The 21,713-nt window shown below is 36.9% G+C and overlaps 1 protein-coding gene and 1 long non-coding RNA gene across 3 annotated transcripts in view; both read left to right on the plus strand.

The window, feature by feature from the left end:
- LOC132156010 (galaxin-like) overlaps positions 1–21,713 on the plus strand; it is a 213,322-nt gene that overhangs the window by 72,931 nt on the left and 118,678 nt on the right. The gene's annotated exons all lie outside the window — the stretch shown is intronic.
- Positions 1,712–3,399, plus strand: LOC132155641 (uncharacterized). The gene is made up of 3 exons (XR_009437317.1): positions 1,712–1,755; positions 2,819–2,924; positions 3,337–3,399. It is a non-coding gene; the product is annotated as an uncharacterized LOC132155641 (long non-coding RNA).

Genomic DNA, 21,713 nt, shown 5'->3' on the forward strand with positions numbered 1-21,713 from the left:
TATAAGAAGCATATGTGCTGGTGAAGAGATCACATATAATTACGGTGATTCTGAGTGGCCATGGCGATGCACGGTATGTAAACCTTTACAATAAGAACTTTTATTTATTGGATTATTTCAAAGGTTCAAAATATTAAGTCAAATGTAATGGATTTTTATATTACAGTATGTCAGTTTGTGTGTAGCTTTACACCTGACCTGTTTAGATTAGATTAGATTTAATCATAATAGAAGTAGGTAAAAAAGTAGCCTCCTCAGTTAAAATAGACTTTCAATAAGTAATTCTGCAATGGTAATTATTTGTCAAATATTTTGTTTCTTATGTGTTTTTTAAAACTTATTTCAGATGACAACTGAAAAGAATCAGTTGAGACCCAAACAAGATACAGCAACTCTAAAGGTATCCAAGAAGTTAATTTAATAATTTAGTTATTCCTTAAAGAAAAGAACAGATTTTAGTGTTTCTCAGAAACATTGTTTGCCACTGTTATTAGTCACTGAATTATGATTGTGTGTGCAAAAAGTGAGTCCTGATCACTCACTGTACATCTAGCACAGGCGCGGTGTCTCGTATCACTCTCATACACACACACACTTTAACTCAGGGTGCCGTCAAAATGTATCTAGTTACCAGTGTCCCAGTAAAACTAGTGTCCTCATAGACCAGGTTTCTGTCAAACTTACACAACACACTCTGTCAAAGTCAAACATCAAGAACATGTTCGTATGATGACCTCATAAAACGGTGTCCTCATAAAACAGGTGTAAAGCTGCACACAACCAGATATACTATAATGAACACACACACACACATAATATAATGCATATTAAAGCCATGGACATTGGACATTTCTTTTCAATTTTATAACTAGTATACAACTCCTGACCTCAAGTATCCTATTTTAGAATTGGAATTGTTTTTTTTATTCCAACTCTAAGAATGAACAAGTGTAGTAAAGATGTTTTTGAGACCTAGGCTGTTAACATATTTAGACCAGTGTTTCAAATGTCTAATTTGATGTTTTGTAGACTCTCAGTGAGGTTGAACCCCACCCTCTTAAAGTGAACCCTCATTTCCAGTCAGAAGCCATAGACGTACAGAAGGTATTGTTTTTTTTCTTTCTGTAAATCAAATTATGGCCATATATTCTGTTTGAACTAAATGCATGATTTCCACGTTAATATTTCACCCTCTTTTAAATGTGCAAGTCACTGCTGTAACATGTGAATTACTTTGCCCACTTTAATTATTAACCAGTGGTTGAAAATGTGCCATCATATCTGAATTTGTTCTGGCATCATTAGCCATATTTTGCTTGAGTACCTCATTCATAATGTGAGCTTGTTTTTATTTCATGTTTTCAGTTGACAGTTGTCAGTGATCAATCAGGGTTAATGGAATCAAGGGTCTGTGCATCCACTGAAGGACTGGAACAGGTATGTCTGTGATGCTGCTTTACTTGGATAATCTCTGAATCATGTCTGTAGTAGAGTGTTTAGTATCTTTTTTTCCTTTTCTTTATTTCCAGGTGACTCCTGAGAAGGACAGAATATCATTGGAAGGTCAAGACTGTGTTGAGAAGGATGTTGAGATGGTAATAAAAAGAGCATTGCATCATTTTAGAAAATAATAGTTTGTTGTAGTGCATCTTCTCCACATTAGCCTTCTTTTTTTCATTATGATTTTAGATGCCACCTGTCAAAGAGTTAAATGAGGAGCAGAGCTTTTGTGGACCTACTGAAGGAGTCAAGGAGGTATTTACTTGTTTTAGTTAAATTATTTACACAGTGTTTCCCATTAATTGCCTTTACTGTGCTGGCCCTCCACAGTCTAATCTGTACTGCCCCAGTTTGAACCGAATGAACCAAAATGTATTTGACATTGTGTTCTGTGCCATTGCTAGGGCAAAGAATCTGTCAAATGAACTAAAGTCGAAAGCACCATATGGCTTAGTGTCCATATCAAATCGTGAAAGACTGAAATTTAATTAAGTAAATAGTCTATTGCGCTCCCTGTTTCAAAGTGAAGAGCACACTTTACTTGCGTGATCAGCTTGAGTTCCGGTGTTTGCATTCATTCCCTGTGAACTGAGACATGGAAGTGAACTCGATTTCTGCACGTGCCTTAAGTTTAATCTGCATTAGGGAATGAAACGGGCACCAGTTACACTCTATTTTCACATTTGCATTATATCCTACATTTTTGTGGACCGGAGGAGATGGACCAGATTGATGAATTTAACTTTAAAATGTACAAAACTTCTTCCAGGGTGCATGATTAAAGATGTGTTTGCACAGTGTTATGGGATATTAAGATGCTCTAAAACGATGCGCTCTGAAACGATGAGCAAAACAATGCTGTGCAGCTTGAGGTTATGTTGTCTGAAAAGACAACTATTTGAGAACTTACAACCTACAGCACATTTACTGTTAATAGAAATATTAAATATGCTTCCCTCAAATCAGCCCTACTGTATAATACCTGAAAGATTTACTAAAATACAGGTATAGTACAGTAAGCCCTTAGTACATCTGTGTAGAAAGTACTGTATACTTAGTACTTTCACCTCAGTGTACATCTGTATACTTTAAATAAATACTTTTGTTAACAGCTTTTTTTTATAAACTCTTTTCAGTAATATTAGACAATGTCTAAATAAGGATTTGTGTTACAGCATATCAACCAATACCATTTAAGCTCTGTGATGTAAATGTTCTTTAATGATTGCAATAATGTAGCTCATAATGTAGTTTTACATGTATGTTTTAGAATATTCCTTTTCTTTCATGATTTCACATTCACATTTTTTCTTCACAGGTCTGTAAGCATGACGTGGTCACTTCAGCAATATCAAGCATGGACAGATGTGCTGAATGTGTGGGACCTGTTGCAGCACTAAAGTGGATTGGCCTGAGATGTAAATGTTAGTATGTCTATTTTGCAGCATGACATATCTTAATTCATTTTAGTATCATTCAAGATTTAAGATCAAAATTGAATAACTGTTGCAGGTGACCATCAGATTATTGGTTAGGCTAGTAGTTTTTGTTGAGGTATAAAAGTACTTAAAAAAAAATATGCTTCAAGTAATGCATGGAAAGCAAAGTTACATTTGCACACACTACTCATTTTATTTTTGCTGATCTGAAAAATTATCCTATCCGTTACCTAAAACCGTATATATGATCCAAACCTTGAGTTTTGTGATCTATTACACCACTAAAAACCATTAATAAGAATAAGGCGGTAATAGCAATTTAACATGAGATTCTATACCTAAAAGCAATACAAATGTTAACAGCTGAACATGTCCTGATACATGATTTCTCTCATAGTGTGCTCCAGTTTTTGGCACAAGTCCTGTTATTCAAAGTTTCATGAATGGACTAGAAAACAGGTAAGAGAATGTTTGATTCTATTTGTTTGCTCCTCAGTTTTATGAATTAAACTTTCTATTATTGCTGTAAATTAATCATAAATATATTGACAATAGGACGTAAGTTCAGAGGAAGACGAGCAGTCAGATGAAGAATACATACCAGAGTCTGAGTCAGACAATCAGTCAGACAGTTCAGTTGAACTGACAACAAGACCAGCAAGATATTATCAAGCTGAACTCCTCTCAGATATACAGGGAGCTGCATCCTCTAAGTTTAGTGAACCTCGGAGGTCTGATGTAACCTCTCTGAATTTATCTGAGGACAAAGAGAAACCAATCTTAAAGGCCAGGGGAGCAGCATGTGTGTTTGAAGAGTCTGGCTTGTTTTGTCATGAGGAGCAGTTGACTGATGTTGAGATAGACAGTGAATCGGACAGGTCTGGTGAATGCCACCTTCCCAGAAAGCAAGATTCAGAGGTACGCAGGTCAACAGATGTTATGTTATCACCCCAATCACACAACAGAGAGGACAGTACTGAGAAGCTTTTGAATGCAAAAAGGGCAGCAACATTGAGAGAGGAAGGGAGAGAAAGCAGTATGGCTGAAGCAGATCAGTGTGAGCAATCAGCAAATATTTCCTGTTCAGCAAATAGTAAGAACTATTGTTACATCTGCGGGAAACCTCAGTCCAAGTTAGCGCGCCATTTGAAAACTCATATGTCTGATGTTGAAGTTGGGGAGGCTTTGTCACTCCCTGTGCACTCGAAATAACGTAAAGCAATGCTGCAAAAACTCAGGAATAAGGGCAACTATCAGCATAACACGGACGTTTTACATTGTGGAGAGGGGGCCCTTAAAATAAAACGGGCACCAAAAAAAGAATGTGATTCAAAGCATTTTGTGCATTGCATGTACTGCAAAGGGATGTTTGTACGGAGAGATCTATGGCGTCATTTGAAAAGATGTTCCTCAAAACCAGCATCTGACAGTGAAAACCAAAGGAGAACCAGGGTTTTGGGTCTGGCAACTATGGCAGAGTCTTCAATCAGTCAGCAGATATCTCAAGGGGTTTGGAAACTCTTAAGTGTCATGAAGCAAGATGACATTTCTGCTGTTGTCAAAAATGACCTGAGTATTCTTCAGCTTGCACAGTCTTTCTTTAACAAACATGGACATGACTCCACCAAATTTGAGTACATTCGTCAAAAACTCAGAGAAATTGGAAGATTGTTGTTGACTTTGCGTAGAGAGTTTTCTATATACAGTCTTGAAGAAGCTGTGAAACCTGCCAATTTTCACAGACTCATTGGAGCGGTCCAGAGGGTGTCTGGTTATGACGACGAGAGTCACTCCTACCAATGTCCAAGCCTTGCACTGAAATTGGGGCATTCTTTGAATAAGATTTGTGAAATCATTCACTGCAGAGCGCTGATGTCCGAGGACAAGGAACTGATCGCGTCGACAGAGACCTTTAAAAAGCTCTACTCCTCAAAGTGGTCCGAGATGATCTCGCACAGTGCTTTAGTCACATTGAATGAGGCGAAATTTAACAAGCCATCAACACTGCCCTTCACTCAGGACGTACAGTGCCTTCATCAGTTCCTGGAAAAGACTGCGCATACGGCATTTCTGAAACTAAAAGAGACTGGGTCACCTCAAAGCTACGCAGAACTAGCCAAAGCAACGCTCACCAAAATAATAGTTTTCAATCGTAGACGTGCAGGAGAGGTCTCTAAAATGCCACTCAAAGGCTTCAAAGAAAGGGACAGCACTTCTCTCCATGATGATGTTGCCATGGGCCTGAGCAAGTTTGAACAGAAACTCTGCAGCCATTTTAGTCGAGTTGAGATCAGGGGGAAAAGGGGAAGAAAGGTTGCGGTTCTTCTCTCACCTGATATGGTTGATGCCCTGACACTGCTGGTCGGCAAGAGAAGTGAATGTGGAGTGCTGGACACTAATGAATTCTTGTTTGCCAGACCCAACTGCCAGAGTCACTACAGAGGCCCAGACTCTCTTAGGGTATATGCAAGTGAATGTGGAGCTCAAAATCCAGAGTTTCTAAGATCAACTCATCTGCGGAAACATGTTGCTACTCTCTCCCAAATCCTAAACTTGAAAAACAACGAATTGGATCAGGTCGCAGATTTCTTAGGACATGATATCCGCGTCCATCGCGACTATTACAGGCTGCCTGAAGCCACTACTCAGCTGGCTAAAATATCCAAGTTACTTCTAGCCATGGAAAAGGGCTGTCTTCCTAATATTCAAGGCAAATCGCTTGATGACATTGAGATTGAAGGCATGTCCATCCTAGTGTAGGCAGTACAGTGGATCTTTTACACTCATAGGGAGATTTAAGGAAACTCTGAGTTATGTGTTGTACCATGCGTCCATTGAGTACACTGTAGGGTGTAGTCTAATTGTCATTTTTCACAAATTACTTTTGAGTACAGGTTAAACGTGTAGATGTTTCTCATGTTCTAAATTTCACTTCAAGATGAGATCAATATGACGGATTCTGATGCCAGTGATCTTGATGAGAGCGAGTCTGAGGATGATGCTCCTGCTGGAGCTGCAGGTGTCTCCAGTGATGTTGGTATGTGTCAAGTTTATGAACATGTTTGTTTATTATTATTTTAACCCATAATTTTCATTAGATTATTGGCATAAATAAAATGCATAGATACAATTATACTGTATACTGTGCATATAGTGCAACTTTTCTAACAGAATATTATTGAAATTAGGGATCAGCCAATAAGTTGATCATTTTCATGTTCGCCAAAAACTGATAAATAACAGATGAACACAAGTTTTAAAAAGCAGCTGTTTAACTGGCTGAAAATATTTAATCTCGGAAGTATTATTTTGATTGTTGTTTGAAATGTCATTAAGGTATCAGGTTTATAACCAGTTAACATTGAGTTCTGTAAGTTTAAGTTACATCTGAGTTTCCTGATCAGTATATTACTAATTTCTTGCAGATGTTCATAAGATGCCCATTGAGGAGACCACTGAAGTTTTGCAAGGTACCTGAGGTTTAAATTAGAACACGGCCATCATTGTAAGTACATGAGCTCTCTTATAGTTAGAGCTTACTAACATATTAATTATTCTGTACAGAAAATGAGAGTGAGGCAGAAATTGAAAACCTCAAAAACCTCAAAAAATTGATTTTGTCAGAAACCGTGGAATTAGTTTAAAAAGGAAAGTACGAGGCAAGTAAAGTTAAATCATGTGTCTTATTTGATGTTCTATTTTGATTATTACTTGTTGTTTTTGTTATTTTCATTCTGCATTAAGAAACTTATGGCAGCAGTAGTTTGTCAAAAAGAGGCAATTCTGTCAGCATTTCCTCACCCTCATGTTGTTTCAAACATGTATGACTTTCTATCTTCAGTGGAACACAAAAGGAGATGTTTAGCAGAATGTTAGGGCCAACCTCAGCTTCAGCGGGAATAGTTAGACACGAGTGTACTGTAAAAACACCTTCTGAGTGAATAGAGATAGACACGAGTGTACTGTATAAACACCTTCTGAGCGAATAGAGATAGACACGAGTGTACTGTATCAACACCTTCTGAGCGAATAGAGATAGACACGAGTGTACTGTATCAACACCTTCTGAGCGAATAGAGATAGACACGAGTGTACTGTATCAACACCTTCTGAGCGAATAGAGATAGACACCAGTGTACTGTATCAACACCTTCTTAGCGAATAGAGATCAACACGAGTGTACTGTATCAACACCTGAGCGAATAGAGATAGACACGAGTGTACTGTATCAACACCTTCTTAGCGAATAGAGATAGACACGAGTGTACTGTATCAACACCTTCTGAGCGAATAGAGATAGACACGAGTGTACTGTATCAACACCTTCTGAGCGAATAGAGATAGACACGAGTGTACTGTATCAACACCTTCTGAGCGAATAGAGATAGACACGAGTGTACTGTATCAACACCTTCTTAGCGAATAGAGATAGACACGAGTGTACTGTATCAACACCTTCTGAGCGAATAGAGATAGACACGAGTGTACTGTATCAACACCTTCTGAGTGAATAGAGATAGACACGAGTGTACTGTATCAACACCTTCTGAGCGAATAGAGATAGACACGAGTGTACTGTATCAACACCTTTTTAGTGAATAGAGATAGACACGAGTGTACTGTATCAACACCTTCTGAGCGAATAGATATAGACACAAGTGTACTGTATAAACACCTTCTGAGCGAATAGAGATAGACACGAGTGTACTGTATAAACACCTTCTTAGCGAATAGAGATAGACACGAGTGTACTGTATCAACACCTTCTGAGCGAATAGAAATAGACACGAGTGTACTGTATCAACACCTTCTGAGCGAATAGAGATAGACACGAGTGTACTGTATAAACACCTTCTTAGTGAATAGAGATAGACACGAGTGTACTGTATCAACACCTTCTGAGCGAATAGAGATAGACACGAGTGTACTGTATCAACACCTTCTGAGCGAATAGAGATAGACACAAATGTACTGTATCAACACCTTCTGAGCGAATAGAGATCGACACGAGTGTACTGTATAAACACCTTCTTAGCGAATAGAGATAGACACGAGTGTACTGTATAAACACCTTCTTAGTGAATAGAGATAGACACGAGTGTACTGTATCAACACCTTCTGAGCGAATAGAGATAGACACGAGTGTACTGTATAAACACCTTCTGAGCGAATAGAGATCGACACGAGTGTACTGTATCAACACCTTCTGAGCGAATAGAGATAGACACGAGTGTACTGTAAAAACACCTTCTGAGCGAATAGAGATAGACACGAGTGTACTGTATCAACACCTTCTGAGCGAATAGAGATAGACACGAGTGTACTGTATAAACACCTTCTTAGCGAATAGAGATAGACACGAGTGTACTGTATCAACACCTGAGCGAATAGAGATAGACACGAGTGTACTGTATCAACACCTTCTTAGCGAATAGAGATAGAAGGTGTTGATACAGTACACTCGTGTCTATCTCTATTCGCTCAGGTGTTGATACAGCACACTCGTGTCTGAGCGAATAGAGATAGACACGAGTGTACTGTATAAACACCTTCTTAGCGAATAGAGATAGACACGAGTGTACTGTATCAACACCTGAGCGAATAGAGATAGACACGAGTGTACTGTATCAACACCTTCTGAGCGAATAGAGATAGACACGTGTACTGTATCAACACCTTCTGAGCGAATAGAGATAGACACGAGTGTACTGTATCAAGACCTTCTTAGCGAATAGAGATAGACACGAGTGTACTGTATCAACACCTTTTGAGCGAATAGAGATAGACACGAGTGTACTGTATCAACACCTTCTGAGTGAATAGAGATTGACACGAGACTACTGTATCAACACCTTCTGAGCGAATAGAGATAGACACGAGTGTACTGTATCAACACCTTCTTAGTGAATAGAGATAGACACGAGTGTACTGTATCAACACCTTCTGAGCGAATAGAGATAGACACGAGTGTACTGTATAAACACCTGAGCGAATAGAGATAGACACGAGTGTACTGTATCAACACCTTCTTAGCGAATAGAGATAGACACGAGTGTACTGTATCAACACCTGAGCGAATAGAAATAGAAACGAGTGTACTGTATCAACACCTTCTGAGCGAATAGAGATAGACACCAGTATACTGTATAAACACCTTCTTAGCGAATCGAGATAGACACGAGTGTACTGTATCAACACCTTCTGAGCGAATAGAGATAGACACGAGTGTACTGTATCAACACCTTCTGAGCGAATAGAGATAGACACCAGTGTACTGTATAAACACCTTCTTAGCGAATAGAGATAGACACGAGTGTACTGTATCAACACCTTCTGAGCGAATAGAGATAGACACGAGTGTACTGTATCAACACCTGAGCGAATAGAAATAGAAACGAGTGTACTGTATCAACACCTTCTGAGCGAATAGAGATAGACACCAGTATACTGTATAAACACCTTCTTAGCGAATCGAGATAGACACGAGTGTACTGTATCAACACCTTCTGAGCGAATAGAGATAGACACGAGTGTACTGTATCAACACCTTCTGAGCGAATAGAGATAGACACCAGTGTACTGTATAAACACCTTCTTAGCGAATAGAGATAGACACGAGTGTACTGTATCAACACCTTCTGAGCGAATAGAGATAGACACGAGTGTACTGTATCAACACCTTCTGAGCGAATAGAGATAGACACCAGTGTACTGTATCAACACCTTCTGAGCGAATAGAGATAGACACGAGTGTACTGTATCAACACCTTCTGAGCGAATAGAGATAGACACGAGTGTACTGTATCAACACCTTAGCGAATAGAGATAGACACGAGTGTACTGTATCAACACCTTCTGAGCGAATCGAGATAGACACGAGTGTACTGTATCAACACCTTCTGAGCGAATAGAGATAGACACGAGTGTACTGTATCAACACCTTCTGAGCGAATAGAGATAGACACGAGTGTACTGTATCAACACCTTCTGAGCGAATAGAGATAGACACGAGTGTACTGTATCAACACCTTCTGAGCGAATAGAGATAGACACGAGTGTACTGTATCAACACCTTCTGAGCGAATAGATATAGACACGAGTGTACTGTATCAACACCTTCTGAGTGAATAGAGATAGAAACGAGTGTACTGTATCAACACCTTCTGAGCGAATAGAGATAGACACGAGTGTACTGTATCAACACCTTCTGAGCGAATAGAGATAGACACGAGTGTACTGTATCAACACCTTCTGAGCGAATAGAGATAGACACGAGTGTACTGTATCAACAACTTCTGAGCGAATAGAGATAGACACGAGTGTACTGTATCAACACCTTCTTAGCGAATAGAGATAGACACGAGTGTACTGTATCAACACCTTCTGAGCGAATAGAGATAGACACGAGTGTACTGTATCAACACCTTCTGAGTGAATAGAGATAGACACGAGTGTACTGTATCAACACCTTCTGAGCGAATAGAGATAGACACGAGTGTACTGTATCAACACCTTCTGAGCGAATAGAGATAGACACCAGTGTACTGTATAAACACCTTCTTAGCGAATAGAGATAGACACGAGTGTACTGTATCAACACCTTCTGAGCGAATAGAGATAGACTCCAGTGTACTGTATAAACACCTTCTTAGCGAATAGAGATAGACACGAGTGTACTGTATCAACACCTTCTGAGCGAATAGAGATAGACACGAGTGTACTGTATCAACACCTTCTGAGCGAATAGAGATAGACACCAGTGTACTGTATAAACACCTTCTTAGCGAATAGAGATAGACACGAGTGTACTGTATCAACACCTTCTGAGCGAATAGAGATAGACACGAGTGTACTGTATCAACACCTTCTGAGCGAATAGAGATAGACACCAGTGTACTGTATAAACACCTTCTTAGCGAATAGAGATAGACACGAGTGTACTGTATCAACACCTTCTGAGCGAATAGAGATAGACACGAGTGTACTGTATCAACACCTTCTGAGCGAATAGAGATAGACACGAGTGTACTGTATCAACACCTTCTGAGCGAATAGAGATAGACACGAGTGTACTGTATCAACACCTTCTGAGCGAATAGAGATAGACACGAGTGTACTGTAAAAAAACCTTCTGAGCGAATAGAGATCGACACGAGTGTACTGTATCAACACCTTCTGAGCGAATAGAGATAGACACGAGTGTACTGTATCAACACCTTCTGAGCGAATAGAGATAGACACGAGTGTACTGTAAAAACACCTTCTGAGCGAATAGAGATAGACACGAGTGTACTGTATCAACACCTTCTGAGCGAATAGAGATAGACACGAGTGTACTGTATCAACACCTTCTTAGTGAATAGAGATAGACACGAGTGTACTGTATCAACACCTTCTGAGCGAATAGAGATAGACACGAGTGTACTGTAAAAACACCTTCTGAGCGAATAGAGATAGACACCAGTGTACTGTATAAACACCTTCTTAGCGAATAGAGATAGACACGAGTGTACTGTATCAACACCTTCTGAGCGAATAGAGATAGACACGAGTGTACTGTATCAACACCTTCTGAGCGAATAGAGATAGACACGAGTGTACTGTATCAACACCTTCTGAGCGAATAGAGATAGACACGAGTGTACTGTATCAACACCTTCTGAGCGAATAGAGATAGACACGAGTGTACTGTATCAACACCTTAGCGAATAGAGATAGACACGAGTGTACTGTATCAACACCTTCTTAGTGAATAGAGATAGACACGAGTGTACTGTATCAACACCTTCTGAGCGAATAGAGATAGACACGAGTGTACTGTATCAACACCTTAGCGAATAGAGATAGACACGAGTGTACTGTATCAACACCTTCTGAGCGAATAGAGATAGACACCAGTGTACTGTATAAACACCTTCTTATAGAGATAGACACGAGTGTACTGTAAAAACACCTTCTGAGCGAATAGAGATAGACACGAGTGTACTGTAAAAACACCTTCTGAGCGAATAGAGATAGACACGAGTGTACTGTATCAACACCTTCTGAGCGAATAGAGATAGACACGAGTGTACTGTTAAAAACACCTTCTGAGCGAATGTTTGAAACAACATGAGGGTGAGGAAATGCTGACAGAATTGTTATTTCTTTTGGTTAGAGTCCCTCATAAAAGTTTATCATGTGATAGCATCCATTGCATGTTCAGTAAGTTAAGCTTATACATTACAATGCCTGTTTAATAACATCGTTAACATGTTCCTGTTTCAAAACGGGCAGTTTTGTCTGTTTTTTGGAAACGTTTTGAATGATTCCAATCTGGGAAAACTCATTGTTAAGTTGTAATTAAAGTACCTTTTAAACACTTTGGTCCCTGTAATGTTGTTAAGTTATTTTGTGTATTGTGTATTTGTGTAAGATCCAGTCCTCTTTAATCACCTTAGTCTTGGTAATACACCGTGTTGTCATGTTTGTGTGTTGCGTGTTGTGTGTGTGTGTGTGTGTTCATGTACCATTAAACACACCGGTCCCTGTAATGTTGGATTGTGCAGTTGTGTATTGTGTTTAAGATCCAGTCCTCTTTAATCACCTTAGTCTTGGTAATACACCGTGTTGTCAGGTTTGTGTGTGTGTGTGGTCATGTACCAGTAAAACACATTTGTCCCTGTAATCCACTGAAATGACATATTTAGTGTATTGTAAAAAGAGTGTCCTCATAATCAGGTCGGGCCCCAAAAATCACAATTATGTCAGAGGCGGGAACATTTTAGGATGGGCTGGAATGTCCTTGTGTACCACCAAAATATCATATGGTCATATTTTCTGTTCTGTTGGGTGTATAGAACATTTGAAGTCAGATTTGTGATCTGCAGATTAAAACAAAATTTTTGATAGTTTTATCATCACTGTAGGGCATTGGGAAAGGGGTGTCCCCATATACCACCACCAAACTTGTTTGGGCATCAGTGTCCTTCTATACCACAAAAACAAGTATGTGTGTGTGTGTGTGTGTGTGTGTGTGTGTGTGTGTGTGTGTGTGTGTGAGTGATGCATGTTGGTTATGCACACAAAGGCAGTGTGTATCAATTAAATCAGCACATTTATATAGAACTGTGAATAAACTGACTTGGAACTACATGTGCATTACTCGGTTTAACTGCATACTTGACAGACAATCAGAATCCAGTATACAGACAGATTATTGAATAATTATAATAAATAAATCACCTCCTCATTGTAATACCTATGTCATAACCGTGTCATTATACAAATTTGTGTCCTCATTAACTACATAGACAAGCTCTCTCTCACACACACACACACACACACTTTCTATTTAGTTTTTCCTTCAAAAAATTGCATTGTAAGTTTTATTCATTAATATAAAATTCTGTACTTTTTTGTAATACAGGTTTCATGGAAGTGTTATACAAATGGGTAAGATAGATTTGTCATAGCATTTCAGTCTTTTATCATTTATTATATTTTTTGTATAATGTATTAAAATGTTCTTGAGTATGTTTGTAGTAATACAAATACTATAAACATACTTGTATTTCAAGTGCTATTTTAACATACTTAATAGTATGTTTTGTTTTTCACCGAGGTATGTAATGCTGTTGTACTTTTTTAATGTACTTTATTAATATTTGTAATGTACACTATATAATACATTAAAGTTTTCTAGATATCAAAGTGTGTAAGTGTGTATATATACTGAAAAATCTGCTTTATAATATACTAGTAGTGTAATGCTAATGCGTTTCTAATGAGCTGAAATACAATTGAAATGTACTTTGAAGCACATTAAAATTATGCTTCAATGTCCTTTAACTGTAGGTCATAATGTATCAAAAGTACATTTTAAATGTATTTTAAGAAATACACTTAAATTGCGTTAAGTATACTTAAAGTTGTTTCTAATTTAACACAATTTCAATATATTAAATATATTGTAAATAGATTCAAATCGAACATATTTTGAAATATACTAAATATACTTAAAGTTGTTTCAAAATAATGGTATAGTGTTATACAATTAGAAAGTGTGTCTGAAAAAGCACATTTCAATATATTTATTTTTCACCTGGGATAACATGGGATATATATGACGATCACTCAAAGGTTTTTTTTTTTTTTTTTTTTTTTTTTATCAGATGGTTTATCAAATGTTTGTACAAAGCTGTTGTTTTCCAAGTAAAATCATTCCTTAAATGTCTGCACATTAGCAAAGAGAAAAGCTTTATATGTCACTTGTGGTTTACTGTACTGTTGCTTGGACATGTCCTCTGTTTATTTACCACTTTCCATACCTGGAAGATTAACACCACAGTGCTGAAATAAAAATGCAGTCTCAATAGTGTGATTGTTCTACCCTTCTCCCACACAGTCACTCAGCTGCCAAAACCCTGATGGTGTAGTAATATGGTGAAATAGTGAAAGCATATGCAAAGTCTACAGAGGAAGAATCAACCTGGATTCTATTTTTTTTTCTCTGACATGTTGGTGTTATATCTTTGATGTTATAAGTTGCACTGAGTAAATACAGTTGGATAAAACAAAAACTGTGTCCATCTTCATACTGTCTGAACTCTGTCTGAATAAATAAAGCTGTTCTACAAATAACAAAAGTGATACAATCTTTCTGACAAAAGTTTTATTAGTAGTCTAAATATTTTCTATAATACACTTAACATTAATAGCATCATTTGGGGGTTGGATGTTCATGCAGTTTTGGGAAATGTTTTAATATCCTGTTAAGGATGTGGTGAGATACAAATGTGAAAATTCCCACTGAAGTTATGCTTGATTATCATGCTCTATATTGTGAAGGTAAACATATGGTTAACATCAGGAGGATGGTGAGCAGACAAACCCTGTGGAATGTTTCCACAGATTCTCAGAAATGTCCTATTGCCTTATTGGTGACAATGTATAAATATGTGTAGAAAACAAACCAAACTGAGATGAATTTTCCTTTAGACCAGATTAGACTAGCGTCAGAAGGACCAAGATTAACAGAAAAACTATTTCATGAAACACTCTCTTTGTCTTCCTATTTTTGTAAAGATGCTCCAGGGATAACTAAAATGCTTATATAACTAAATATATAACTAAAGTGTTTATCGAAGGACCACCGAATGTGCCTGCATAGTGATGTAGACTTCACACTGACCAACAATATTTCTGTTTACGTCATTACGAGTACTGGAAATTAAATGTCACTTAAATAATGAATCTATTTACATGTATACAAGACCAGCTTTTGGTTGGAAGAGCTTATTTAGGTTTAGCTAAGTTAGGGTTATTACAGTACTTAAAACTTAAGGGTATGCTTAGGTACACATAGAAAGGTTAAGTTACTAAGTAAATAAACTGCACAGTTGCACATTGTAAGACACAGATACTTGAGAACTGAACAGTGCTGAAGATGACATCCTTACTTTCTCCAGAGCTGCTCATCAGTTCATTAATTATGGAATGTGTTTAATTAATCTATTCCACAAGGAAATTCCATAATTGATTAACTTTGCATCCACCTCATGTCAAAGCAGAGTGACAAAAGTAGGAAAAGGTGAGCACGATTAAGTGATGGATTTCATAATTCTGATGTTGAAATGAAAGTTGCTGCATCATGTTTTTTCAATTTAATTTTGCATTTCGTTAGCATTTTTAAGAACTTGTGGCAGTGTAACAACAGTGTCAGTGTTGTGCACAGTGTTATCCTGTGCACTTCTAAATAAGTGAATAATTCAAGATACTTTGTTATCCGAATTGTTTATATTTTTAGAAAACATATCGCCTTTTTATATATATTTATACATTCAAATTTGCAACCAGTTAAATTGGACAACACTATATCACCGGCGGCGCCAGGGGGGGTCCTGGGGGGTCTCAAGACCCTGCCAAAAAACGCCTTGACCCCCCATTTGACCCTCCCACCCTCTTCCTGATTAATATATATATATATATATATATATATATATATATATATTTTTTTTTTTTTTAATATATATATATATATTTATATATATCCGGGATAAATATAAAAAAAAAATATCTTCAAACTACGCAGAACAATGATAAATAATAATGATTTCAACATTTATTCGTACACTGAACGAGAACCGTTTCTGTCGGACGCGTTCGATTCGAGAACCGAGGAGCTGATGATACTGCGCATGTGTGATTCAGCGTGAAGCAGACTGATACACAGCTCGTCTGAACTGAAGTTATTCTTTTGATGATTGATTCTGAATGAAGGGCAGTCATCGCCAATGACATTACATCGAGCGCAAAAGAACCGGTGAACCGTTTTTTTTTTCCAACTGGCTTTATTTGATCGAACAGTCCGAAAGAACCGGTTCACTTGAGCACCTGCTCCTTTGCCCCTTAAGTGCCCTTTTGTCAAAGCAAAATTTCCTCAAATTTTTTTTGTAATAACATTCCCTTTTGTGAGTGCCTGCCCACGCCCAATCATAATATTAGTACAATTTATTAATAATAATTTAGCCGTAAATAAAATGACCAACATGATGACCTTTCACCTGACGATGACGACCTCATCTGACCGGGACGATTCCTCACGCCGCAAGCGCATTTTTTAATTGCTAGAGGATATTTTCAACACCGCGGCAGCTGGTAAGTGGTGTTTCATTCTCAGCGAAGTGATTTTGATGTTTATTTACTTATTATTATTTGACAAGAAAGATGTGATGTGAGAACATGCAGATATGTTGTTTATATTGCTGTGTGTAGCCTGTAGTGTAGAAGTAACACTAGCGTGATGTTTGAGGGAGAAAAGTTTCACAGGCGTCGAAGGGTCTGGTCTTTTTTATGTTATTTGACTAAACTATTATTATATTTCAGTACTTATTTATTTTTTAACACATAGAGTGCCTTAAAAATAATTATCACAACACTGGTAAGGCTTATTCAGATTTTCTCATTCTCTGAATTATCATTATAAAAATAAAAACAATTCAGAAATGAATTAAAATATAATTATATTTTAAATGTGACGGAAATATTTTTCTACAATAGCAACATTGTTTACAACAACAAGACCACTTTAGCCTGTAAACTCAATAATATCTCTCTGGAAATGTAAAAATATCAATGTCAATAAAAAATGCATAATATACCTGACATCAAAGTGCAGTGTGAAGGATATGAATAACAAATGTAGCCTGTCATTTGTTTACATTGCAAAGGTGTTCAATTTTAGACAACAACAACTACAACAGTAATAATAATATTAATCACTATATTTAGGGCTGCTCTGATCACGATCTGCCGATCGTTATGCGCATCTCGTCAGTAAAGTCGGTTCTCTAATCAGCGGTAAATTCCATCAGGTGCGTGATTTCACATAGAGCAGCTGTTACTACACCGAGCCATTGTTAACTGAGAAGATGCGCAAATCCACATTAATTTTCAGCGTTTATTTGCGCATCTTCTCAGTTAACAATGGCTCTGTGTAGTAACAGCTGCTCTTTGTGAAATCATGCACCTGAGGGAATTTACCCCTGATTAGAGAACTGCCTTTACTGACGAGATGCGCATTAATGATCGGCCGATCGTGATCGGAGCAGCCCTAACTATATTCCAGTGTATCAGTTTTTTTATGTTTTGTATCAATATTTAAGGTGGACTTATTGATTAGGATTGATTAGGTGCAAGAGTAGTAGTGATGGTTAAAATAATAGATTAATGCTGAAATAGTAAATTGAGCCTTATTCCTAGATGGACAGAGAGTGGAAAGTAATAGATCAAGAGAGAAAGAGGAGGAGATGGAGAAAGAGGAAGAAAAAGAGGGACATGTAGAGGCACAAGTGACAGAAAGAGAGCAGGTAACAGCAAGCCAGGAGACAGAGGCTGGTGAGAAAGAGGAAAATTAAGAGGCACGAGCGTTTTCTATAGTTTTTACTATAACCGCTGTTTTAAGACATTTCAGTTTCTAATCCCAGAGCTATTATTATTTTAAACTTAAAATTGTCTTCACTATTGTTTCTTTTTCAAAACTGCATCAAAGCATTTGCTGATGTATCAATACATAATCATCCATATCTATACGTGAATCAGCAAGGAATGCATCACAATATATTGCTGTATTGATATTTTGAATAGGGCCATTTAAAGCCTTGTTCCATATGAATAAGGATAGACAATTGTCCTCCAGAGCTGCTGCCCTATTTTAGAAAAGGAAAAAATAACAGCTCATGCCATTAACCCTCATGTGGTGTTAAAAACCCTATAACACCTCTGGTGTTCCCGGTCAAAAATGACCGGCCCTTAAAATTTTTTTTTAAAAATCACTCATTATACCAAAATTTTTACCCAATCTTGGATTCAATCTTTTTGTCAACATGTTCTCTTTCAGTTAGGACTGGTTTTATATTTCTGTTTGCATCTGATTAATCGTGGGCCTCATTTATCTGAGAGTAGGCATCTCATTTTTTGAGTAAAAAACAATTAATTTGTGAGTAAATTTGGAAATATGAAAAAAATTATGAAAAAAATGGCTACTGTTGATCACACTAGTCTACTCTAATGTTTCACCAGGAATTTTGTTTTGAAACTTTTGTTTTGTAAAAAATATGGCACATAGTCACACTTGTGGTGTTCCCGGTCAAAAATGACCAGCCTATAAAAAATAGCTTATAAATCACTCATTATACAATATTTTCACCCAATCTTGGATTCAATCTTTTTGTCAACTTGTTCTCTTTCAATTAGGACTGGTTTTGCATTTAATTTTCAAACTATTTAATTGTAGGAGTCATTTATCCGAGCTTATGCACCTCAGTTTTTGAGTGAAAAAAGCATTATTTGTTAATAATTTTGTCAATATTGTGAAAAAGGTGAAAAAAAGTTTCACTGTTGATCACACTAGCCTACTTTAATGTTTAACCAGGAATTTTTTTTTAAAATGCTTTTATTTTGTACAAAATGGCACAAAGTCACACTTGTGTTGTTCCCGGTCAAAAATGGCCGGCCATTGAAAGTGAATGTAGAAGATTACAAAACACAGGGCTTGTATTTTGAAATGCTTTAATTTTCAGAAAAGGGGTGCACAGTAACACTTGTGCTGTTCCCTGACAAATCTGACCATTGTGACATACAAAAAATAAACACATTAATGCTGTCATATTGAGAACACAAATCAAACACTGTTCATTTTCTTTCAGTTTTCCAAATTATGAACTAACCAAAATAAGAAACTGTGACGTCTCTGTGTGAACTCATGCAAGTGACTAACAAAAGCATTTTTAAATATGCCTGTGCTATCATATGATGTATATTTGTAAATATTGTCTAGTTCTGTGTGAGAACCTCACAGTTCCAAAACAAAATGTCATAATATTTTGTCTGGAAGCTGTGATGAAACAAGAACATGAAAGAAAGATTCTTTTGAAGCCGGGTCACTGCAGTCACGGCCAGTTTGTGTTTGTGTGTGTGTGTGTGGTAATGTCAGATGGATAAATGTATATTAGATGCAGGTAAGGGTAGGATCAAATTTCTCTCTGTGGAAAAGAATGTGTGTAATCAAAAAAAAATCAAAAAAGTTTGTGTGTTTTAACGTGTATGTGTCTGGGTAGCGTGTGTATAAATGTATCAATACATGCACAGGTCCAAGGGCTCGATGTTTGCAAGCACATATGCTCATATGTGTACATTAAAATAATGAACATGCTCCTGAAAACTAAATTGTTCTGTTATTTTCAGTCTCTCCCATTCACTTTCAATGGTCGGCCATTGTGACCATTTTTGACCAGGCCTACTCTCAGATAAATGAGGCCCACGATTAATCAGATGCAAACAGAAATATAAAACCAGTCCTAATTGAAAGATAACAAGTTGACAAAAAGATTGAATCCAAGATTGGGTGAAAATATGGTATAATGAGTGATTTATAAGCTATTTTTAGTGAGGTGATAAGAGGTGATTCTGTATGTCATTTATTTTTGTTTTTACAAAATAGTTTAAAGTCAGCATTCTGTCCTTTTCAAAATTCTGGTTTGAAATGCAAGATCCATCTTCTGGCTTGAAATGTAACTGTGGTTGCAGTGTTCAATGATGTGCTACAATGTGTCTAAAGCACAAAAGTGAATTGTTAATAAAATTCTTATTTGAGTATTTAAATTCTGTACTTTCTGGGCCATATTATTCATAAGAAAGGAATTTTTAGATTTAATTAATTGCATTGATTAAATTCAAAGCAGTGTGCAGATTAATGTAGATGATGATTACTCAATTATGATATGTAGAATCTAATTAATTTTTATTAGTACTATTTACACATTAGGGAGTTTATCTTTTTTCAAATCAACTCAATATTTTTGTTTAGGTTATAATTCTGTACTTTTTTCTATTCAAATCTACTTATATTAAATGTATAACTATTAAGGGTCTCATTTAATTAATATTTACTCAATACCAAACCTTGTGAAATTTAATTAATAATATTGCTTGTAATCTGTTGCCTCATTTTTATTGAGTAGATATGGTGTATTTTTTCTTACAGTGTGCCCCTTTTATACTTTGAGCACCTGCCCCTCCAAAGGTCTCTCCACGGCCCTATTCAGATGGAGTGTCAGCCACGTTAAAAAAAGTTAACCGCTTAAGTCATTTGTGGATTAATGCTTTTTGGAGATGCGAACCGTTTAAAGCGCCAACCCTTTAAAGTTTGAGCATATTGTTTGCAAACTGCAATTGATTAATTAATTAAAAACAAAGTAGTTAATATGCTTTGTTGTTTTTGTTGTTTAGTAGCAGTAATATGCAGTTACTAGCCGTGTCCACTGTATTTTTTGTTGGTTTTCATGAGACCCCCCTTGAAATGACCAGGACCCCCCATTGCCCCCCCAATCAAAATTGTCTGGAGCCGCCACTGCACTATATGTTTGCTGCATGAAAATTTGGTCTGATTTTCACACTGATCAGAACGAACTCAGCAGACAGGCTAAACAAAAATTTATGTTCCTTTTCTGACATGAGGTGGCACTTTTGGAGCAGCGGAAATACAGCCATTACCATCGTTACCCCTCCACAGAAAGCAGCACTTTCTGTCTACTTGCTTATCACAGAGAAGAAAGGAAATCAATTTTTTTTTACATGTTTCAAAATCAAATCAAAAGTATTCAAATGTTTGTTTGAACATTTGAATCTGCCCTAAAACATGCCAGTCTTTTAGATTTATTATTATTCATAGGATAATTATTTTTTTTTCTATTGCAGTTTTTTAACCCATTGGCAGGTGTATTTGCTTTATTAAAGCATTAATCATACATTTTTTATATATTTATTTGAAAGTAATGGTTAAACTTTTCCAATTTTACATTTTTGTTTAGACAGTACAAGGCCATTTTAAAAGACAATTTTATAAAGCTTTTATAAAACTAAAAGTTGTCAGTGTATGCACAGTGGAGGATGGTAGGTGGTTAGGTGAAATTGTAGGTAGTTGGGGAATTTTTTGAAAATCTGCTTAGGGCCTCTGAAATGCTAGAGCCATCACTGAGTGGGATAGAGCTGCATTCCTCAATAGACGTCCCATGAGCCCGAAAGATGAATGTTTGCGATTAAAGACAAATATTTGTCCACACTGGATGCAAGCAGCAAAAGCAGATAGAACGAATTAAAAGGGCAGGGGCTCGAGCCCCACTGGCACATCCTGGGACTGACCTGACTGAAGACCATTGTGATGCTTAAACTCAAAATTAACTCCCAGTTTTAAAAAAAAAAATATGAATTGTTATTTTCTATAGTTCTGTAATT

Source organism: Carassius carassius, chromosome 13 (genome assembly GCF_963082965.1).
Source record: "Carassius carassius chromosome 13, fCarCar2.1, whole genome shotgun sequence".
In the NCBI taxonomy this organism is placed as follows: Eukaryota; Metazoa; Chordata; class Actinopteri; order Cypriniformes; family Cyprinidae; genus Carassius; species Carassius carassius.